The sequence below is a fragment of the Oryctolagus cuniculus genome, chromosome 7, assembly GCF_964237555.1.
Source record: "Oryctolagus cuniculus chromosome 7, mOryCun1.1, whole genome shotgun sequence".
Classification (NCBI taxonomy): Eukaryota; Metazoa; Chordata; class Mammalia; order Lagomorpha; family Leporidae; genus Oryctolagus; species Oryctolagus cuniculus.
The window spans coordinates 27,251,309-27,260,568 of record NC_091438.1 but is presented as its reverse complement, the minus strand read 5'-3'; the positions used below and the strand labels follow the sequence as shown (position 1 = coordinate 27,260,568).

General features: G+C 46.0%; 1 long non-coding RNA gene across 2 annotated transcripts; it reads right to left on the bottom strand.

The window, feature by feature from the left end:
• Positions 1-550: 550 nt before the first annotated feature.
• Positions 551-9,257, bottom strand: LOC138850386 (uncharacterized). 2 transcript variants are annotated; one of them, XR_011390098.1, is made up of 3 exons: positions 9,186-9,257; positions 4,729-4,851; positions 551-4,454 (listed from the first exon to the last, which is right to left on the bottom strand). It is a non-coding gene; the product is annotated as an uncharacterized lncRNA (long non-coding RNA). The 2 variants fall into 2 exon arrangements; XR_011390097.1 differs by lacking the exon at positions 9,186-9,257 and having other exon boundaries at positions 4,729-8,886.
• Positions 9,258-9,260: the final 3 nt, after the last annotated feature.

The window sequence follows — 9,260 nt, the reverse complement described above, 5'->3', positions numbered from 1 at the left end:
TTTTTCTAATCTACATTCTTAGCACCTTCACTGAAGATTTATCAGTTGACTGTACACATGTAGGTTTACATCCAGGATCTCTCTCCTGTCTCATTGATCCGTGTCATTTTTGGCAGTACTGTGTATTATAATTACCACAGCTTTGTAGACTATTTTTAAATCTTTTTTTTTAAAGATTTATTTTATTTATTTGAATGAAAGAGTTAGAGAGAGAGGGAAAGACAGAGAGAGAGAGGTCTTCCATCCGCTGGTACACTCCCCAGATGGCCTCAATGGCCGGAGCTGTGCTGATCCGAAGTCAGGAGGCAGGAGCCTCCTCCTGGTCTCCCATGCAGGTGCAGGGGCCCAAGGACTTGGGCCATCCTCCACTGCTTTCCCAGGCCATAGCAGAGAGCTGGATTGGAAGAGGAGCAGCCAGGACTAGAACTGGTGCCCATATGGGATGCCAGTGCTTCAGGCCAGGGCTTTAACCTGCTGTGCCACAGCACCGGCCCCTGTAGACTATTTTGAAGGCAGGTAGTGTAATACTTTTTGCTTTACTCTTTTTGTTGGGATTGCTTTGGGGTTGTCTTGTGATTCTGAATTAATTTGGGAGATTCATTTTTTCTACTTCTTTGAGACTGTCATTGATATTTTGATAGAGATGTTGTTGCAGCTGTAGGTGGCTTTTGGTTGAATGGACAATTTAAAAACTTTGCTTTTCTTCCTAATCCATGAACATCTATCAGTTACTTTCATCAATGCCTTATAATTTTCATTGTGGAGATCTTTCACCTCTGTGATTAATTTCATTCCTAAGTGTTGTTCTGTTTTGTTTTTGTAGTTATTGAAAATAAGGTTGCTTTCTTGGATTTTCTATATTAATTCACAAATGAAATATAAGAACAGTACCTATTTTTATATCCTCCAACTTTTCCATTTATTTGTTATAATTGTTTTTGTGCACTGTTTGATGTTTGCTATGTGTAAGATCCTGTCATCTGCAAATTGAGAATCGTTTGACTTATACATTTCCAATTTGGATGTCTTTTTTCTTCTGCTTAATTGCTCTGGCTAAGATTTTCAGCACACTGTGTGAAACTATATGTCCTTGTTCCAAATATTACAAAGCTGTCAGTTTTTCCCTCTTCAGTATAATGTTCGCTGTTGGATTATTGTACATAGCATGCATTGCAATGAGGTATATTCCCTCTATGCTAAACATTTTAATCATGGAGAGTGTTAATTTTATCAAATGCCTTTTCTGCATCTACTGAGTTATCAGATGGTTTTTGTCCATCTGTTGATGCGTTGTATCACATTTATTGATTTATGTATGTCGAACTCTTCTTGCATCTGTGAGATAAATCCCACCTGATCATGGTGAATCATCTTTGTAATACATTACATTTGGTTTGCTAGTGTTTTGTTATGGGTTTTTGCATCCATGTTCATCAAAGACATTGGCCTAGACATTTCTCGTATTGTTTTTTCCTTCTTTTGTTCTGTATCAAGGAATTGCTGGCCTCATAGAACAAATTTGAAAGAACCTGTTACTGGTCGCGCAGGGGAGGGTGGTTACCAGAGTGAGTTTCCTGGCTTCTTTTCCTCCACTGAGTGTAGAAATAAAAAGCTGGGAAACAAGTTGCAAAGAAGCAGATGCTTTTCTTACCTGTGTTGCAAGACAACAGAAGAAACATCTCCTCTGATCAGAATGCCGGAATAGGAACTGACTTTTGGGAAGTGCCCTGGGTTTTTAAGGTCTCACTGGGTTTTCTATGGGGTCCGCCTATGGGGGCGCCTATTGGAGCATACATAATGTATGATCCTTGGCCTGGGACCCTTGGAGATAGTGGGGGTCCCTTGGTGACAGCCAGATTCCCCTTAGGGGCCTCAGCACTCCCTCCCCTGCTAGTCTGGGTGGCAGATTGCAGCTAGCTTGAAGCTGTGGTTCAAACCACAGGCTCCCACGTACAGAATGGGCAGCTCTAGTGGGGAAAGCTGCTAGCAGGTCTCGAAGCAAGCCTCCCAGCCACAGCCTGCAGCCTGCTAAAGACACCCAGCCTAATTGAATGGCCTCAGAACGCCTTTCCTTTTTTGGAATAATTTTAAGAAGCGATGGTATTAGCTTCTTTTTTAAAGATTTATTTAATTTATTTGGTGGGCAGAGTTACAGAGAGGGAGACAGGGATATCTTCCCTCTGCTTCTTCACTCCCCAAAGGCCACAAAGGCTATGGCTGGGCCAGGATGCATCCGAGAGCCTGAAACTCCATCCAGGACTCTCCATGGGGATGACATGGCTCTGTGCGCTTGGGCAATCTCTTGCTCCTTCCCAGGTGCCTGAGTAGGAAGCTGGATCGGAAGTGGAGCAGCTAGACTTGAACCATCGCTCATATGAGATGCCAGCCTTGCAGGCAGTGGATAAATTTGTGAAGCCACAACGCTGTCCCCATATTAGTTCCTTAAGTGCTTGGTAGAATTCAGCAGTGATGACTTCGTCCATGGCTTTTCTTTGCTGATTCATAGAACAGCATAACTTAAATAATAAATCCTTAAGTAAACTGATGAATTTAGTTAATAATAATATGTGTGTATACATACACACACACATATAGCTTCATCAGTTGTAAAAAAGGAACCACATTATTTAAACATATTAATAATAGCAGAAATTTTGTTCTGGAGACAGGGGACATACGAAAACTGCTTAATTTATCTGTAAACAGAGAACTGTCCTATGATTAAAGTGTATTAATTTTATTGTCAGAATGCAATCTGAAAAATTAAATCACTGGTGGTATTCTGTAGCAGCGTGATTAACACTACACATTGAGGTGGCCAACCCAGAGTTCTAGAAGTTGGTGATTTTGAAAGAGGGTGTGAAGGTGTTGAGTGTTCTAGTGGGTAGTTAGAGCAGTTGGAGAGCAGTTAGGTCAGTTAATTGCACTTGGTTTTCCTTAAATCTAGAATCTCTACCTTCTGATGAGCTTTTACTCTGCTCCCAACCTGATTGGTTAAAGCTAGGTTTGTTTTCACAAAGGGACCAATCGGAGAACCACTTCCTGTTTATAAAGGGCAGACACCAGCAAGCTGCTTTGGCAACTCCTCCCTTGAAGCCTCCTCTCTGACTGTTGTGGCAGGAGGCTTCTCACTTTCAATAAATCTTGCTTTGCTCACTGTCCCTGTCTGCATGGAAATTCTTCAACATGAGACAAGAACCAAGATCGCCCTTGTCCTCATCTTCCCCCAGCAGTTTCTATGGCTGTGCCCTGAGACTCGGGTCATGGGAATAATCCCGGAATCCACATGGTAGGCCAGTTAGGTCTACGTAGAAGTTGTCTGTTCTCTGGATAGTGCAGGGAGACCAGGGGCATCAGGTAAGGGCAGAGCTTAGTGTACTTGGGAGACTGTGAGACTCCACAGCCATCCAGTAGCAGCCACAGGTCAAGGAAAAGGAAGCTCCTGCGAATTGAGGGCTACAGGGTGAGCTTCCTGCCTGAAAAGGAAAAGCAGGTCCAGAGACTTCACTAAATTTTATTTTTATTTCTTTGTGAAGCAAGGAAACAGTGAGATAGACCAACAGGAATGCCACCTCCTGGTTTACTCTCCAAATGTCACCAACAGCCCTTGGCTAGGGGCCAAAGAATGGAGGCAGGAACTTAGCCTGGGTTTTCCATGTGGGTTGCAAAAACCCAGCTACTTGAGACATCACTTGCTGCCTGCCAGGGTGCACATTAGCAGGGAGCTGTATCAGGGAGCAGACCCAGGCCTGGCGCTCAGCTGTGGGGTGCAGGCATCCCAATCCTACATGTTAACCACTAGGCCAGCAGTCCAAATCTGAATTTGGTAAATTTTGAGAACCAGAAACCAGAAGAAAAAGGCGGGTGAGGGCCAGAACATCGTGCAGTGCTCTTGAACAACCAACCTTTTCCACTACCAGCCACCTGCGAACTGACGACCCCACAGAGAGGAAACGCTGTAAAGCCCTAGACTGCTCCCTGGGGTTGGAAGACGCTTCACACCCAGCTCCCACTGAACACATATTCCAAATTCCCTGGCACTGGAGGCATGACGTCTTGTTCCTTGGCAAGTTGGGGGGTTGACACCGCGACTGAGACGGGGCCACTCGGTGCCTGGCCCCCTGGGCCTGTTCTCCCCAGGGCCTCAGTGACCGCTGGCTGCAGGTGAGCGCCCCAGGCCCTCAGTCCACAGTCCTCTCCTTGACATTCTTCCTTGCACATCACACACAGAATCACGCAGGAGCCCGGGGCGGGAAACCGCGTCCTCAAGGAAGTCGCCCGCACATGGAACCCGGTGGCGACCTGGGGGTCCCCGTCCGCGGTGAGCCCGCCCAAGCCGTGCAGCTGCGCCCGTCGCTGGCGTCCGAGGTTCTGGCCCCGCAGCCGAGGGCCCCGCAACCCGGCAAGTCCTCCCACGCTGTCCTTAGGGTGACCCCTGGGGCGAAAGGTCTCCTCTGCAAGAAAGAGTGCGGTCCCCAGATCTCAGACCCGAGACTCCTCCTCCCGACGCCTCACCACCGGGACTCGCCGGAGGCCCCCGGACAGCCCCTTCCCCAGTAGGGACAGGCAGATTCCCCTCGGCTTCCAGCCTCCCCACTGCAGTCCCCCGCAGGCATATCTGAGACCACCCCCCCCCCGCCCCCTCGGTCTCTCAAGACTCCCTCCCTTCACCCGGAATCCACCCTCTGCTGCACCAGTCTTGGAGCTGGCATCCTCCTTGTTACTGACCAGCGTTGTCTTCTTTCTTGGCACAATCTCTCCTTCTTTGGACAAGGTCTTGTTGTGTCCCCTCCCTCTGCCTGCTCCAGGAGAAGTCACCCAGCCTGAGCTGGGCCAACGAGACCCAGATTCCTGCAATGTGAGAACAGAGGGAGCAGCGACCAATGGTTCAAAAATCTCTGTGGATGGGGTTTTTGCCTGGCAGGGAAGTTGCCTCTTGGTACGCCTGCATCCCAGATCACACTGCCTGGAGTCCAATTCCAGGCCACTCCTGATTCCAGCTTCCTGTTAGAGCACACCCAGGGAGGCAGCAGGTGATAGTTAGGTCTTTGGGGCCCTCCATCCGTGGGAAAGGATTGCATTCTTCGGTCTAGCCCAGCCCCGCCCACTGTGGGCGTTGAGGAAGTAATCCCACAGAAGGGGGCCCTCGTTTTCATACTCTTTCCCACTCCCTCTCCTCCTTTACCCTCTCAGATAAATAAATAAAATGTAAAATGTGTGTTTCATATTTTTCCCACTTGAGAGAGGCACCAAGGACACTAGTCTGTTTCTGCTGTGTATACCCAGTGTGGATGATCCATGAATTCACATAATTATGAATGGAGTTGTGCCAAGTTCTAACAATATGCATCATCCAGCCTTCTAAGAACTCTTATTAAATTTTGTCTCTGTCTCATCAGCAACATTCGTTTCTTCGCAAAGTTCTATAGATGGCTTCTGCTGCAGGCTGCTTCTTCAAATCCCTTCGTCCCTTCTGAACTTGAGATCTCCATGTATGTGAGGCACCATTGCCATAAACATTTTGTAATATGTCAATGACTTCACCATTCCTCTATCTAAACTTCATCATAAACATGGTCCTTGGGCATGCTCAGTTGTAACAGAATTCATGTTGTTCCATTAGGGACTCTTAGTTACATCTCTTAATGCCTCAAACTAGATCCTGGCAAGATGCAATCTTGTACAATGTATGGAAGCAATGAGTGGCCCAAGGGAACTAGGACTCTCACTTTTGAGCAGCCAGTGAGCATTCACACTCACATATTTAATTGTGTAGTCTGCAAATGAGGTGTATTTGTGTTAAAATAACACAGGTAAGTGAATAGAAAAGAAGAAATTGAATAATGTCATTGATCATCATGGTGGTCAAGGTTTGAGGTTGAAGGTATAATTTAAAATTCATTAACCCCCTTAAAAAGTAAAGATACTCTGCACAGTTTGCACATTCTGTGCCTGCACATGGGATGTGGCAGAAACCACATGGGACTAGCTATGTGGTGTTCAACATGCTGGTTGTGGCATCAACCACTTTCCTGCTGATTTTCTGTATCTGAAGCAAAGTGATGACTTTTCCTACCTCCCAGTAAGGGATGTACTTAGCATGCATCTTGCACATTCAGAAACAAACTACAAAGAAGATGACCCTTACCATCTCCCAATCTCCCAGGGAAGAGTGGGAAGGCCATGAGAAAAACCCTAGATGTGAGAGTCAGAAGACACATCAGACAGCATCCAAACTCATTTCCACCTTTTACCAAGAAGGTGATGGGGCTATTACTTACCTATGACCACATGTCCTGTTTTTTCTTAATATTTATATATTTATTTGAAAGACAGAGTTACAGAGAGGCAGAGGAGAGAGAGAGAGAGAGAGAGAGAGAGAGAGAGAGAGGTCATCCATCTACTGGTCCACTCCCCACATGGCCGCAATAGCCAGAGCTGAGCTGATTTGAGGCCAGGAGCCAAGAGCTTCCTCTGGGTCTCCCATGCAGGTGCAAGGGCCAAAGGACTTGGGCCATCTTCTACTGCTTTCCCAGACCATAGCAGAAAGCAGTTCAGCCAGGGCTCAAACCAGCATCCATGTGGGATGCTGGTACTGCAGCAGCAGCTTTACCAGCTACATTACAGTTCCAGCCCCTACATGTCCTGTTAATGACAACCCACAACTAGAACACAGGCCTCAGGTCAATTCCATAAAATTCGGAGGAAGGATCTAATCTGGAGGCCTCAAAAGTCAGTACAGGCTGTTGCAACACTTTAACTAGGGCATTAGTATTTTTTTTTTCATAATAAAGTCTTCCAAGTGTCTTCCAAAGGTGCTCAGGAATCAAAGAAAAAGGAGAAAATCAAAATGAATAAAGAGAATAGGAATTGTAACTATGGCCCAAATGAATGCCCTAAATCCTGGCTGTTGATTCCACACCAGGTTAAGCTTTGAAGCATTTCTAGGTTAGATAGGTAGACCAAGAGAGATCTGATGTGAAAAAGGTCAGTTTCTATTTTAATAGATTCACTCTACTCCATTTCTTTTTCTCCAGAGTTCTCCTTAGGGGGAGATAGCTTTTAATTATTCCAGTGTCAACAAAGGCATAAAGAAATATCCATATTCAAACACGTCCTGAGTGTGAATTCTAATTTTTGATTATATTCTCCCTAGGGCAATGCAAACTTAGAATTCTCATTGGGGAATTCACTAATGATACTAACTGACCAAATAAAGAATTGTCATACTGTGGTGTCAGACCAATTAATGAGCTGTGAAATTGCTTTTGTGGAATGTAGCCTGCAAGTTTTATTTAAAAAATTAAAAAGAAAATACAAAACTCCATTGTGTGTAATAAGTATTTTTTGGATGCTGTGTTTCTTTAAAATGGCTATTTCCTGTGTTGTCTTACATTCTAAAGTGTGCAGGTATGCATCAAATAAAAATGCTATAGTCTACTCCATCCAACTATATGCTTTTTCTGCCAATTTTTCTGTTATGCAAATAGTACTGTTGGTAGGGCAATACAAATTCCATGAATGATTGATGGATATTGGGACATTTCCACTATGCTGACCTGAAATATGGTAGATTACATGTCCTTACTACTAGCTGTGTATTAGAATCACCTGGGAGATTTGAAACAAATCTGATACCCAGAATATACCCTGAACCCTTTAGATGTGAATCTCAAATTGTGAGTTCAGGGAACTCATCTTAATTAGCATCTCAGCAGGTGTTTATGCTGAACAGTGTGGCTCAGAAAGACCAAATGCACTCTGCAATTACCCACCATTCCATTTGCTGCTCCCCATTTCTCGCATGTTGGCTTCTTTCCCACTGGCCCTGTGGAATTCAGTCTTCCTTCTCGACATTTCAGTTAAGTTATCCTCGTTATCTGAGCAGGCCTGAGGCAAAGCCTGTCTTGTACGCATGTCTACCATCTCAAGTCCTCATCTCCCAGAGTCAATTCATTAAAATGTTCTATAATCCCAGGCCTCGAGAATCATCTGATTGCATTATAAACTCTTAACTGACTTGTAGAATTGCAAATGGGAGTCAAAAGAGAGAAGTGGGAATTCCTAAGCACCTCATGATCTAAGCAGGTTTGAAGCTCTGCACTATGCAGTCACTTTTGGACTATAGTCCCTTCAGGGTGCCATGTAGTGTACTCAAGTTATTGTCAGCTAACATGCATCTGTGGGTGCAGACATGGAGTCACTGGAACCCCATGCACATTGTAACTGATGCGTATATGTGGGCATGAAGAGCAAACTCATTCTGGGCCAGTAGAGAACTCCCAGCTGGACTCAGGTTCTATTTAGCTGGTGATCTTGAGCTCTTCTCAAATCCAATACTTCTAATTCATATCTACGAGTAAAGGTTCAGTTAATTGTGTTTCCTGAAAGAAGGCCCACGGGCAGGGTCCATGTGCATGTAGTTTCTGAAGGCAATGCTCACAGAGGAAGGAGGCAATGGAGTTGAGGAAGCAGCGAAGGGAGAGAAAGGAGGGAAGTAATTGTGCGGTTTTAGGCAAGGTAATGTTTAGCAGCTACAGGATAGTAGCTTTAGATAGTAATGAGGACGGCCGGCGCCGTGGCTCAATAGGCTAATCCTCCACCTTGCGGCGCCGGCACACCGGGTTCTAGTCCCGGTCAGGGCGCCGGATTCTGTCCCGGTTGCCCCTCTTCCAGGCCAGCTCTCTGCTATGGCCAGGGAGTGCAGTGGAGGATGGCCCAGGTGCTTGGGCCCTGCACCCCATGGGAGACCAGGAAAAAGCACCTGGATCCTGGCTCCTGCCATCGGATCAGCGCGGTGCGCCGGCTGCAGCGGCGGCCATTGGAGGGTGAACCAACGGCAAAAGGAAGACCTTTCTCTCTGTCTCTCTCTCTCACTGTCCACTCTGCCTGTCAAAAAAAATAAATAAATAAATAAAAAAGATAGTAATGAGGACTACGGGCTGGGCCTGTCTGTGGGTGTGCCAGGGAACATTGGGACAGCAGCGCTGGGATTGGAGCAGAGCTCAGAGTGCAAACAGGAGATGAAGAAAGAAGGGACTGCAGAGTGGCAGCCTGTGGGACACCGAGGTCAGACCAGGCAGAGGTTACCCCAGCTGTTTGAGAGAACAGAGAGGGAGAATGAGGCGTAATCTCACTGGAGGGTACTACGGAGCCGGTGCATCTAGAAGAACAAACAGGATCACCTCTGCGTCCTCAGCTGTAAGTCCTGGGAATCTGCACACTGGTTTCCACTTGTCGGGCTGCAGGTTGTTTTTTGT